The sequence below is a fragment of the Gymnoscopelus microlampas genome, assembly GCF_963454915.1.
Source record: "Gymnoscopelus microlampas genome assembly, chromosome: 7".
Classification (NCBI taxonomy): domain Eukaryota; kingdom Metazoa; phylum Chordata; class Actinopteri; order Myctophiformes; family Myctophidae; genus Gymnoscopelus; species Gymnoscopelus microlampas.
In genome coordinates, this window is record NC_139944.1 from 51,944,168 (window position 1) to 51,957,660 (window position 13,493).

Sequence of the window (13,493 nt, forward strand, 5' to 3'; positions counted from 1 at the left end):
ATCAAAGATATAGTCTTGTGAGACAGACTGTTTTGTCCCACAATGTTCAAATGATTCCGTCATTCGGAGAATGTGGAATAATTGTCTGGCTACGCAAGACTATCAAAGATATAGTAGCTCTTTGTTGATACGGACATTATTAGTGAATTGTGAATCTAATAAATTAGGGAGTGGTGGGGGGGACTACAATATTATGACCCAATTATGACTGGCACACCTGAATGCAATCAAGTCTGGGTCAGAGACCAGCAGAGCTTCATTCAGTGAGCAGACCTGCTCTGAGCAACATGCAACAGGACCAGAGCACTGCCTTTTTCTATGTTTTTGTTTGTGTGCGTGCATGACGCAGGTGAGGGACTATGTTTGAGTTGTAGATTACGTTTATTTCTTTATTACGTATGTTTCCTTTACATTTAACACTGTGTCATGATGTTTGGTTAAATGAGTCTGTTATACTGTATATGTCCGTAAGTTGAAGTGCTGTATTATACATACTATGACTGTTTACTGATGCTTGTGATGCACACATCTACGTTAACTTAGGAGATAGATATATATATATATATGTGTGTGTGTGTGTGTGTGTGTGTGTGTGTGTGTATATATATATATATATATATATATATATATATATATATATATATATATATATCTGGAGCGTTTATTTGTCGAGAGCTCAGTCAGTAGGAGCTGGTCGGCCGACCTTAGGGGTCTGGATGGGGTGTAATTATCAATGAGGTCTGTGATAAAAGGCGGGGCTAATCCGTTACGTGATTTAAAAGCAAACAATAAAACCTTAAAGTCAATTCTGTAGCGGACTGGGAGCCAGTGGAGAGAGGCCAGAACAGGGGTGATATGCTCGCGCCGCCTAGTACCCGTGAGGAGGCGGGCGGCGGCGTTTTGGATGAGCTGGAGGCTTGGTCTATGCCAATGTAGAGTGAATTACAATAGTCCAGCCTGGAGGAAATTAAGGCTTGAATTACTCTCTCGAGGTCGCTAGGAGAGAGGTAGGGCTTGACTTTGGCCAATAGGCGCAGCTGGTAGAAGCTGGAGCTAACCACCGAGCTGACCTGCTTGTCGAAATTAAAATTGGAGTCAAAAATGATGCCGAGTTTTTTTACGTAGGGGTGGATGTTGGATCTTAGGGAGCCTAGTGTGTCGGGGGGAGGGACAGAGGAGTGGGGGCCAAAGAGGATTATTTCCGTCTTGTTTTCGTTCAATTCTAGGAAGTTTATGCTCATCCAATCTTTGATGTCAGATAGGCAGTCTAAAAGGAGTTGGTGTGAGTTGATTGATGTTGATTGTAAAGGCAGGTAAAGCTGGATATCATCTGCAAAGCAATGAAATGATATGTTATGTTTTTGGTAGATGGGCCCTAGCGGTAGCAGGTATAGGAGAAAGAGGATCGACCCTTGGGGGACCACTCAAGTAAGGGGGGCCTTGGTGGATGTGTAGTCCCTAGGCGGATGGAGAAGGACCTGTCGGCTAAATATGATTGGAACCACTTGAGGGCTGTGCCAGTGATACCTACGTGGTATTCTATCCTATGTAAAAGGATTCTGTGGTCAATTGTGTCGAAGGCTGCAGTCAGGTCAAGTAGTACTAGGACAGCAGAGTTGCCCTTATCAACGGATAAAATTAGATCATTAAAAACTTTTAAAAGAGAGGTTTCGGTACTGTGGCCAGGCTTGAATCCGGACTGGAATTTCTCATGGATATCATTTGTGGTTAAAAACAGCTGGAGCTGGACATAGATCACTTTCTCTAAGACCTTTGAGAGGAATGGGAGTTGGGAGATAGGCCTGAAATTTGACAGGATGGTGGGATCTAAATTTTTCTTTTTTAAAAGGGGCTGGACCACCGCTTGTTTAAAAGCAGGTGGAACACAGCCTGTGGAAAGACAGGTATTGATGATGAGTAGCACGCTGGGCCCAATGGCAGAGGTGGGACCAAGTCCCTATGTTGCAAGTCCAAGTCGAGTCTCAAGTCTTTGCTCTCAAGTCCCGAGTCAAGTCCAAGTCAACACAGCCAAGTCCCAAGTCAAGTCCAAGTCCTCAGCTTTTTGTTTCGAGTCCCACACAAGTCCTTAGCATTTTGGTTCGAGTCCCACACAAGTCCTAACCTTTTGTTTCAAGTCCCAAACAAGTCCTAACCTTTTGTTTCGAGTCCCAAACAAGTCCTAACCTTTTGTTTCGAGTCCCAAACAAGTCCTAACCTTTTGTTTCGAGTCCCAAACAAGTCAAAATGTTAATTCAAGATATGTAAAGATTTACATAAATCATGAGCATTTTTCACAATTTGCATTTGTTTTAAAACATGGGTTCTTCCAGGCCAACAGAACGCAGATACTGTACTTTTAATTTCCTCCTTGAGGACAGGGTTTAAAAGGGCCCTTTTTAATGAATATAATGTAATTTTGTACAATCTGTATGGTAGAGTATGTTACTACAATATAACTTATACAATCAGGGTGGTTGTATTTTGTCTCCCTGCTCTTCTATTGAGACATTTAGATAATGTCAAAGGCCATGTCTCACCTAGACACAGGATCTGACACAAATTCAGTGTATCCTCTGATCAAGCAGGCAGGCTCTATTATCACGATGGTGAAATTTCAGCACTTGCACTGGAAACCGCGTTCAAATCCGGGGTAGAAGAGGAAATGTATATAGCGCTGAAGTGGTCAATGTATGTTTTGTATTAATGACCAAAAACTACAAAGTAATTGGTACCTAAAGTTTTCAAATAATTGTAGTGGAGTAAAAGTAGGCTAATATCTGCCTCTCATATGTAGTTGAGTAGAAGTAGGTAGCTGATATATTGCACTTTTACCATAGCGCTAGGTATACTCTTGGTTGCTTGTTTTTGCAGAAAATGCACTTAAGACTTCTGGTGATTAGTAGTTTTGTTCCCTACCTATGTTGAATGCACTTACTGTAAGTCGCTTTGGATAAAAGCGTCTGCTAAATAATGTAGAAGTAAAAGTACTGAAAATTGCAAATACTTCAGTAAAGTAAATAAAAAATCACACCCTGTGTGAAGGTAGCGGCGTCTTTGATACATTTTGTATCAAACGGGTCTGACCAATCAGAGCGTTGACGGGTCTGACCAATCAAAGCGTTGACGGGTCTGACCAATCAGAGCGTTGACGGGTCTGACCAATGAGAGCGTTGACGGTGAACACGGACAAAGTCAGGTATAGAGCAGGATCCGCGGCTAGCGCCGCTAAAAATAAGTCAAAATTGTACTTAAGTAAAGTACTTGAATAAATGTACTTAGTTACTTTCCACCACTGGTTATAGTTTGCACTTAGCACGCAGTAATGTTAATGTGAAGTATAGGTCTTGCCTTGCATACTGCTTTTCTCGTCTTGTCTTCACTAATCTTTAAAACCGAAAGCTATAACTGCTGGAGTTGACATTTTATTCCACCTGGCTTCAGTTCCAGCAGCGACGGCAGGAGTGAAGCTGGTGTGTTGTTTGTTTGGTAACGTGCAACATGTGGGCCAGTGTTGCCAAGTATCAGGAGAGAAACAAGCGAACCGACTTCCAAAAACAAGCCAAAAACAAACCAAATTTTGTCCAAAGGTTAGGGTAAATAAGCAGCTTTGGCAACACTACACTAGGTGTCACTGACGGCCGGGATTTCTGACTAATAACATTATAGTTGATGCACATTTTTTAAACATTTTTGGCTTGCTTAAGTGACTTGAAAGTGACTTGAAAGTGACTTGAAAGTGACTTGAAAGTGACTTGAAAAGACTTGAATTTTCAAGTCAAGAGGGCTCAAGTCAAATCAAGTCTCAAGTCTTTAGCGTTCAAGTCAAGTCAAGTCTCAAGTCTTTGGCTTTCAAGTCCCAAGCAAGTCCAAGTCTATTTTTGATTTGGTCAAGCAAGTCTAAAGTCATCAAAATCGGGACTTCAAGTCAAGTCGAGTCTCGAGTCTCGAGTCCAAGTCCCCACCTCTGCCCAATGGCATCAAAAACGTAGGCGAGAGGGGATGGTGTCAAGGGGGCAGGTTGTGGGTCGCAGGTGTGAAACAATATCCGAAAGCGATGAGAGGGATATAGGTAAAAAAGTGTCAAGGGCAGCATGGTGAAAAGGGGGAACTGGTTCTGGTGTGACGAACACATATGCTGACCTCAGGTTTGCAATTTTATCAATAAAAAACTTTAAAAACCTCTCGTAGAGAGGTGTTGATGGCACAACAGATGGTAAGGCACGGGCATTGACTAAGGAATTAAAAACATTAAAAAGGACCTGTGGCTTGTGGCAGTTCATGGATACCAGATTTGAAATATATAATGTTTTGGCAATTTTTACAGATTTCTGGTAATCTGAAAAGCAGGCACGGAGGATCTGAAGGGAAACAAGTAATCTGTCATTTTTCCAGTTTCTTTCCGCGCGCCTGCATGCGCGTCGGAGGCTGCGAGTGGAGTCGTTATATATATATTCGGAGAGTGGTCTAGTGCGTTTAATCCTTAGAGGAGCAACAGAGTTTAGAATGTCAGTGCAGGTGGAATCGAATGTAGAAATGAGACTATCCACATTGAGACCGTGGCTGTTGTCTAATGTGGTCATGGGGGAAGTGGTGAACATTTCAGAAAAATGTGATGCAGTTTGGAGGTTGAATGTGCAGGAGCGGATTGGAGGAGCGAGATCTCTGGCTGCTGATAGCGGAATTACAGCAGTGAATAGGATGGGTATATCGTCGGAGATACTGCTAGCTAATGGGGACAATTCAATGTGGGGAATAGATAGGCCGTAAGAAAGCACAAGGTCCAGTGTGTGGCCCTTTTCATGTGTCGGGCCGGTTACAGACTGGGTGAGATTGAAGCAGTCCATGAGGTTAAAAAAGTCTTGAACAAGGGGTTTTGATGGGCAAGGGCAACATACGTGCAAGTTAAAGTCACCGCATGAAAGGAATTGGTCATACTTTAATGTGATTCTAGACAGGAATTCAGAAAAGTCATTAATAAAATCTTTGTTATATTTAGGGGGGCGGTATAGTACTGCACAGAGCAGGGGGGAGATTATTTTATATTCATGATATATCAATTATGGTGCCCTCTCTTCTTTAGTGCCCTCTCTTCTTTAGTGCCCACTGTTCTTTAGTGCCCTCTCTTCTTTAGTGCCCACTCTTCTTGTATGTTTACCAGCCTTTTATGGGGTCTAGGAGGAAGTTCAAAAGCTGTTTGTTATTGATTAACTGAAGATTTCCTTATCCGTATCCACTCTAGAGCGGATATGCAATCAAAGTGAATGGTTACCAGAGTGAGTGTTGTGACTCTTTGTTTTCACTCTCATTTACCTGGAACACCACAAGGCACGAACACAGTGAGTGAGTCTCCTACGTTTAATTATAATAGTCATATAAATACTCAAATAGATATTTTCAGACTATAGTATAGAGTAATACGTAATTAAAATGTCATTAGAATTTGTTTAAAATCATCATAAGGGATCCTAACTATCAGTGGTGGAAGAAGTACTCTAATTTTTTACTTAAATCAAATTATCAATACTACAATGCATTACAAAAGTATTGTTATCGAAATGTACTTAAAGTACCAAAAGTAAAAGTTCTCAATATGCAGAAATCTTCCATTTCATGTTTTCAAAATGTATAGAATAATTAGAAATTAGCAGATCTACAAGCTCATAACGCGTTGCGAGCTTGTATCGGCAATTTTCACCAGGCTTAAATACCATGTCACTTCACTATATTATTTTATTTCAAATAGTATATTGCAGATACAATATGTGATCTACTGTACAGAAATCAGTTGGAAATAGGATATTCTTTGATTTCTTATACAGTAATTCCTGGAAAGACTTGAATTATTAGATTCTTCCAAGTAAACAAGCTATACAGTATAATAAACTGTATAATATACTATATTATAGCCTCCGTCCTCCAGTAAAAACAACAAGTGGGTTATAAAGAAGGTGGACTTTGATCAATAATGTGGATGCTGACGATAACACCCTGAAAAACAACACTTCTTTCTGTGTACAAAGAAGTACTATGACTGTAGGGGGAAAATAATGTTGTCTCAGAAGAGACAACATCATAGAATCATCCATAGAATTAAATGAAATAAAAATGTAAATGTGGAGTGAATTCACATTTTTATTCTAAACGTTTCAACCTGTTCACAGCACGAAAGAGACCAGCAAAGGGTTAACTTCCACAAAGCGTGACCTATGATTATTACATCTCAATGATGACATATCAAAACCAGTAGTACAGTACCTGTACTTCAGACCCACAGCAATTTAACAGCAGAGCTACTGTAATATTCCCCAAAAATATCAGATCAACAAGATCTACTCATAAACAGAAAAGTTTAAGACAGACGGATGAGTTTGGTATAATTGTTAGTATTCAACACAGAACGCACATTTTAAGTCCATGATACATTTCTATTTATCAGAAAGTATTTTAGTTAATACAAAATGTGTTGTGTATACTATATTGTATGAATTAAGGTTTTTCTTATAAATTAAGACAAGTATCATTCAAGAACTTAAAGGGATATTTCACTTTCAGAAGAACTTTTGGTGATTTTATCATCTACTCAAGCCTTTGTGAGCCCCCCAGACAGTTTTAAGTTGCTCGATTCAGTATTTAGATATTTCATTTTCATTTTATCAGACACGCCCCCTTCCTATACAAACCCATTATAACTTCAAACTCCATTTTAACCATGTTAGATTCATCAAAAACACCCGTCCTTGGTTCTGCAGACCCATGTTTTTCCAAGATTTCTTTTCATTTATTTTATTTTATTTTTTTATTGTATTTTATTTTTTTCATTTTCCAAAAAAAATATTAAAAATAAATGAAAAAAGTAATCGAAAAAACACGGCCCCCTCACGTATTAGGAGGGCGGTAGGAGACGGGTGAACCAAGGACGGGTGTTTTTGATGAATCTAACATGTTAAAAATGGAGTTTGAAGTTACAATGGGTTTGTATAGGAAGGGGGCGTGTCTGATAAAATGAATATCTAATATCTAAATATTGAATCAAGCAACTTAAAAACTGTCTGCGGGAATCACAAAAGCCTGAGTAGACGATACAATCACCAAAAGTTTTTTTGAAAGTGAAATATCCCTTTAACTTTTGTTTTTATTCTCATTGTGTAGAAATGGCGTCTACCAGCAGTCTCCTGTCTGAAGAGCAGTTTCTGTGTTCCATCTGTCTGGATGTGTTCACTGATCCAATCACCACTCCATGTGGACACAACTACTGCAAAACCTGTATCACACATTACTGGAATAGCAGTGTTGTGTGTCAGTGTCCTCTATGTAAAGAAAACTTCAATGACAGACCAAAATTATGTGTTAATAAATTCATCTCTGAGATGGCTGATCAGTTCAGGAATTCAAAGCAGCCGAAACAAACTTCCAGCACAAACCAAGAACCTGCTGAACCAGATGAAGTCTCCTGTGACGTCTGTACTGAACCAAAGCTCAAGGCCGTGAAGTCCTGCCTGGTGTGTCTAGCCTCCTACTGTGAGACTCACCTGGAGCCTCATCAGAGAGGAACAGCGTTTAAACGACACAAACTAATCGACCCTGTAAAGAACCTGGAAGACATTTTGTGTAAGAAACATGACAGACCTCTGGAGCTGTTCTGTAAGACTGACCACACGTGTGTTTGTCAGTTCTGCACCGAGGCAGACCACAAGTTACACCAAATTGTATCTCTGAAAGAGGCATATGACGGAAAGAAGGCTGAGCTGGGAAAGACAGAGGCTGAAGTTCAGCAAATGATCCAGGAGAGACAAGTGAAGATTCACAAGGTCAAACACTCAGTAGAGCTCAGCAAGAAAGATGCAGACAGAGAGATTAGAGTCCGACCGATAGGGATTTTTGTGACCGATACCGATAACCGATTTTAGAGAGGTTTGGATTATATCGGTCACCGATAACCGATATGCAACAACCGATATTGTGAATTTTATTAGCTGGAATGAAAATAGGCCTTTTCTGTTTTTAGTTTTTTTACATTTACTCAAGTACTGTACTTAGGAAAAGTTTAAGTACATTTTTGAGGTATTCTTTTTACTATTATTTATATTTAGTAATAGTAAAGTATTGGAAAGTATTTCCAATTTTCAACACCTTTACTTCTACTCCACTACATCTCAGACTAGGCAAATATTATACTTTTACTCCACTACAATTATTTGAAAACGTTAGTTACTAGTTACTTTGTAGATTAAGATCTAGAATATTATAAACAAAACACACATTAACCACTTCAGCCCTATATATATTGATTTCTGCCATTTGAAAATAGCAGATTTACAAGCTTGTAGATCTGCTATTTTCCAAAGATTTTTATCCATTTGAAATCTTGTTGAACAGGACATTCTGCATAATGAGTAGTAGCCTAAGTAGTAGCCCCTAAAATATACTGACGGGCGGTTCTGAACTAAGCGCGGGTAGGTAACGTTTTATTGTGAAAATCAGAGAGCCCTGTCTCCGCGAAAACAACGTCACTTGTGTAACTTAACACAGCACAACAGCATGGAGCACGCTGGTCAGTTAGCTTAACTCACAAAACACATTGAACATCCTGTTAAACCTTCAAATTAAAACCATCTGAGACGTAAACAATGACACATGCTTACTGCGTATGTGCGCGTTCGCGCGTGTGGCTAAAGCTCGCTCCTCCGTCTTCACTTGTACACTGAATGTAGCTCTATTGTTGAAGGCTGCTAGCTATCCTTTTCAACACACTTTTAAATTGAGTGACTGTCTGTAGGCTAGGCCAGGGTGAAGGGTGGGTCTACTCTGCAGATCTGATTATTGACGGGCAGCGCGGGTTCTCAACATTGGACCCCTGCAGGACTCTGCTTTAAGTAGGCCTACATTTTGATACCAAAACTTTTGTTCTTTTACTTTACAGATTTTTTTTAATTCCGGACTTTTACTTGTAACAGAGTATTTCTGTATTACAGTATTGATACTTTTACTTAATACGCAAACCCGCTATGGAGACAATTAATTAATTAACACTACAGCTGTGGTGGTGTTGTTTTTGTTTGAGGCGTAACAAACTAAGCCAAAATGACGACGCTAAAATAGAAGTGAGTATAGCCTCACCTCAGCCTATCATCATCATTATTATTATTATTATTATTATTATAGGACAATCCACAATTATTTATACTGGCATATTTTGGGCTGAACCAGTCATCAGATTGAACTAATTTACCGTCGCATCTGGGAAAAGTATCCGCTGGTTGAAGCCAACACCGTCGACGATGTTTTTGTTTGGTTTAGTGTTGTGTAGAGTAGTAGAGTATGGTAGGCCTACTGAAAGTAGCAGATCTACAAGCCCAGTGCGCTCTGCTGGACAAAATATATAATTACACCAGCAAAGTGCTTTTTGAGCAAACCTTTTTTTTTTTTTTCATATCGGTCATATCGGTGAGAAATTTCACCGATACGATATGATCCGATATAACCAAATAAGGCCATATCGGGTACCGATATATCGGTGACCGATATATCGGTCGGACTCTAAGAGAGATAGCAGACAGTGTGAAGGTCTTCACTGCTCTGATCAGCTGTGTTGAGAGAAGCCAGGCTGAGCTCACGAATGTGATCGAAGAGAAGCAGAAAACAACAGAGAAACAGGCTGAATTCTTCATTGAAGAGCTGCAAGAGGAAATCACTCAGTTAGAGAAGAGAAGCTCTCAGCTGAAACAGCTCTCACACACTGAAGACCACCTCCAGCTTCTCCAGAACTTCACATCCATCATCACCCCTCCTCCACCCACCAAGGACTGGACAAAGGTCAGTGTCCATCCATCTTCATACGTGGGGACTGTGAGGACAGCTGTGACTCAGCTGAAGAAGACACTCGGTAAAGAGATGGAGAAGCAGTGTGCTGGAACAGCCATGGTGGCTGGAGCTACAGCAGGAGAAACCAAACATGATTGTCCAAGATGTCTTGAATCATGGAAAAACCTGGAAAAACTAAAATGCGGCCATGAGCTTTGTAAGGAATGTAAGACACGGCTAGTGGAAACCATGAGGCCTGTCTGTCCTTTGTGTAAAGATGTCTTTGGGAAGATAGAGGGAGATCAGCCACATGGAACCATGACATGGAAGTCTGAATGCTATTGCCTCCTGTCTGGATTCCCTGGCTGTGGTTTAATAAGCATCAACTATAACATTCCAGAGGGAATACAGACGGTAAAAACCTGTAGTTAATAAAATGATATCATACTGTCTGTTAGTATGTTAATTGTGAGCATATTAATGCACAGTGGTGGAAAGTACATTTACTGAAGTACTGTACTTAAAGGTAGGGTAAGTGATATGTTTTGGTTAAAACAAAAAGTATTTTGTTAAAAGGTTAAAATACTATATTCTGATAGTAATCATTGCTATAGAGTGTTTTTTCAGTAACAGCAGTCTCCCTGTCTCTCCAGCTCTTTAATAAACAGAAAATACATTTTTCGGTAGGTGTCAAAATCTCAGCCAATCAGGAGAAAGTACCCATTTTTAAGCTTAATTTGTGTAGTGTTCCAGTTCCAATTTTTTCTGCTCATTTCTTAGTGTCATCACTTCCAACTTCACTTGTTTAATCTGTATCCTGATTGAGTTCTCTGTCCTGGTTGGATAAAATTGGAAATGAAACTGAAACTGAAACGAAAATGCTTTTTCTGTTTAATAAAGAGGTGGAGAGACAAGGAGACTCCTAATACTGTACAAACACTCTATATTCAATTCAATTTCAATTCAATGGGCTTTATTGGCATGAGAAAACATACGTTTACATTGCCAAAGCAAAAAGCACAATATAACAATACAGCAATACAATCAAAACAAAAAATATGTACATTTGAAAGTCAGAATCTTCAATAGATCCATTTCTATGTACCAAGATCGCTGGGTGCAGGTATAGTGCAGGAATATACACAATGATTAGTCTTTAGGGTGGTTGTGTTCCGTTTGATATCCTTCTCCTATCACAGCAACTCACGAATCTTGCTGCTGTTTTTGCACATTGTTGTACTTCGCCCAGCAGATATGGGAGTTTTTTGTCATTGGTCATGTTTTCAAAATCTCTGTGTGTGGTAATCTGTGGGAAGTATGTGTCTCTGATGTCTTGGTACAATCGACAGACGGTTAGGAAGTGTAGCTCGGTTTCCACTTCATTTTGTGTGCAGTGGGTGCATAGTCTGTCTTCTCTCGGGATACAGGTCTGCCTGTGACGACCTTTCTCGATCGCAAGACTGTGCTCACTGAGTCTATACCTAGTTAAGATTTTTCTTTGTTTTGGGTCGGTCACTGTGCTAAGGTATTCTGCCACTGCGTATTCTCTGTTTAGGGCCAGATAGCATTCTAGTTTACTCTTGTGTTGCTTCTTTCCAATGTGTCAGGTAGTTTTCCTTTTGCTGTTTTATAATTTTGTTTGGTCCAATGGGTTTTCTATCTCGTGGCTCTGTTTGTGTTTGTGCCCGGAGTTCCAGGGCCAGCTGGCTGAGGGGGCATCTCTCTCTCTCGAGTTTCGCTGTGTGTGAGTGCCTTGTTATGGAGTGCATCTAGGTCGCTTTCTTTTAGGTGGTTGTAGAACTTAAGTGCTCTCTTTTTTATTTTGATTATGAGTGGGTATCGTCCTAATTCTGCCCTGCATGCATTATTTGGTGTTTTTCGCTGGGTACGGAGAATGGATTTGCAGAATTCTGTGTGTAGGGTCTTGGTTTGGTGTTTATCCCATTTTTCAAGGTCATGGTTTGCTAATGGTCCCCAGATCTCACAACCATAGAGGGAAATTGGTTCTATCACAGAGTCCAGTATTTTAAGCCAGGTTTTAATTGGGATGTCTATTTTGATGTTTCTTTTGATAGCATAGAATGCCCTTCTTGCCTTGTCTCTCAGGTCCTTTACAGCTTGGTTGTAGTTCCCTGTGCTGCTGATGTTTAGGCCAAGGTAGGTATAGTTTTTAGTTTGTTCTAGTGGGATTGTATTTAGGAAGAATTGATGGTTTTGGCGGCTGGATCTTTTTTTTAAATATCATGATTTTAGTCTTAGTTAGGTTCACTGTCAGGGCCCATGTCTGGGAGAATTTGTGTAGGAGATCAAGTTGCTGCTGTAGTCCTTCCTTGGTTGGAGACAGCAGCAGCAGGTCATCTGCGAAAAGTAAGCATTTGATTTCTGTGTTTGCCAAGGGGATGCCTGGAGCTGTAGACTGTTCTAACGTTTTTGCTAACTCGTTGATATATATGTTGAAGAGTGTTGGACTCAGGCTGCATCCCTGTCTAACTCCTCGGCTTTGGGGGAAGAAGTCTGTGTGCTTTTCGCCTATTTTAACTGCGCATTTGTTGTTAGTGTACATTGATTTTATGATGTCATAGGTTTTCCTCCCATGCCACTTTCCAACAGTTTGTACATTAGACTCTCATGCCAAATTGAATCGAATGCTTTTTTGAAGTCGACAAAGCAGGAGAATAATTTGCTTTTGTTTTTGTTTATTTGGTTGTCAATTAGGGTGTTAAGTGTGTAAATGTGGTCTGTTGTGCGATATTTTGGTAGAAAGCCAATTTGTGATTTGCTCAGGACATTGCTTTCTGTGAGGAAGTTTAGAATTCTGTGGTTGAGGATCATGCAGAGGATCTTTCCGAGGTTGCTGTTTACACAGATCCCGCGGTAGTTATTTGGGTCATATTTGTCTCCACTTTTGTGGAGTGGCGTTATCAGCCCTTGATTCCATGTGCTGGGGAAGATCCCCGAGCTGAGCACGATATTTAGGAGTTCTAGTATGGCCATTTGAAATTTGAGGTCGGTGAATTTTATCATTACGGGGCCAGAGCTCAGCTCTGGACCTGTTTTGTTATTGGCAGTATTCTGTCACTTCTTCTTTTTCTTCTTCTGCCACTTTTCGCAGTTCTGGCTGAACCGTGCAGTCGCTTTTTACGAAACTCGGCCATATGGTAGATGGTCATGAAAAACGATCAAGAAATAATTCTCACAATCTTTCGTCCAAAGGTGGCGCTATAGCACTCAATTGAAAATGGCAACTTTGAACAGGTACAACTCATGCCCTGTTTGACCTACAGCCATGAAACTTGGATACACATATGCGTCTCCTCATGCTGAACAACTTTCACCCTCTGACTTTTGACCTCTGACCTTTAGATCTCCCACCATTTTGAATTATATGAAAAACAGTCATTGGCTCCTAACTTCTGCATTTTTTCACTTATGGAAAATCCGTTGGTTGTAGGCAGTGGTCCAAAGTTCAAGTGTTAAACGTTTCGTGCAGATTGCTCAAAAATCCCAGGAGGAGATAGATTTTAACTATTACAGTTTTATGAAAATTATTCATCTGTGCCTAAAACATACATGCAGACTCACATTTCTTTGAAACTTTGCAGAAATGTGCAGGGTCATTCCAAATATCACTGAAACCAATCTCACTCCAATTGGCCAAAAGGGGGCGCTATAGCAATTTTTTGAAAAGGCAG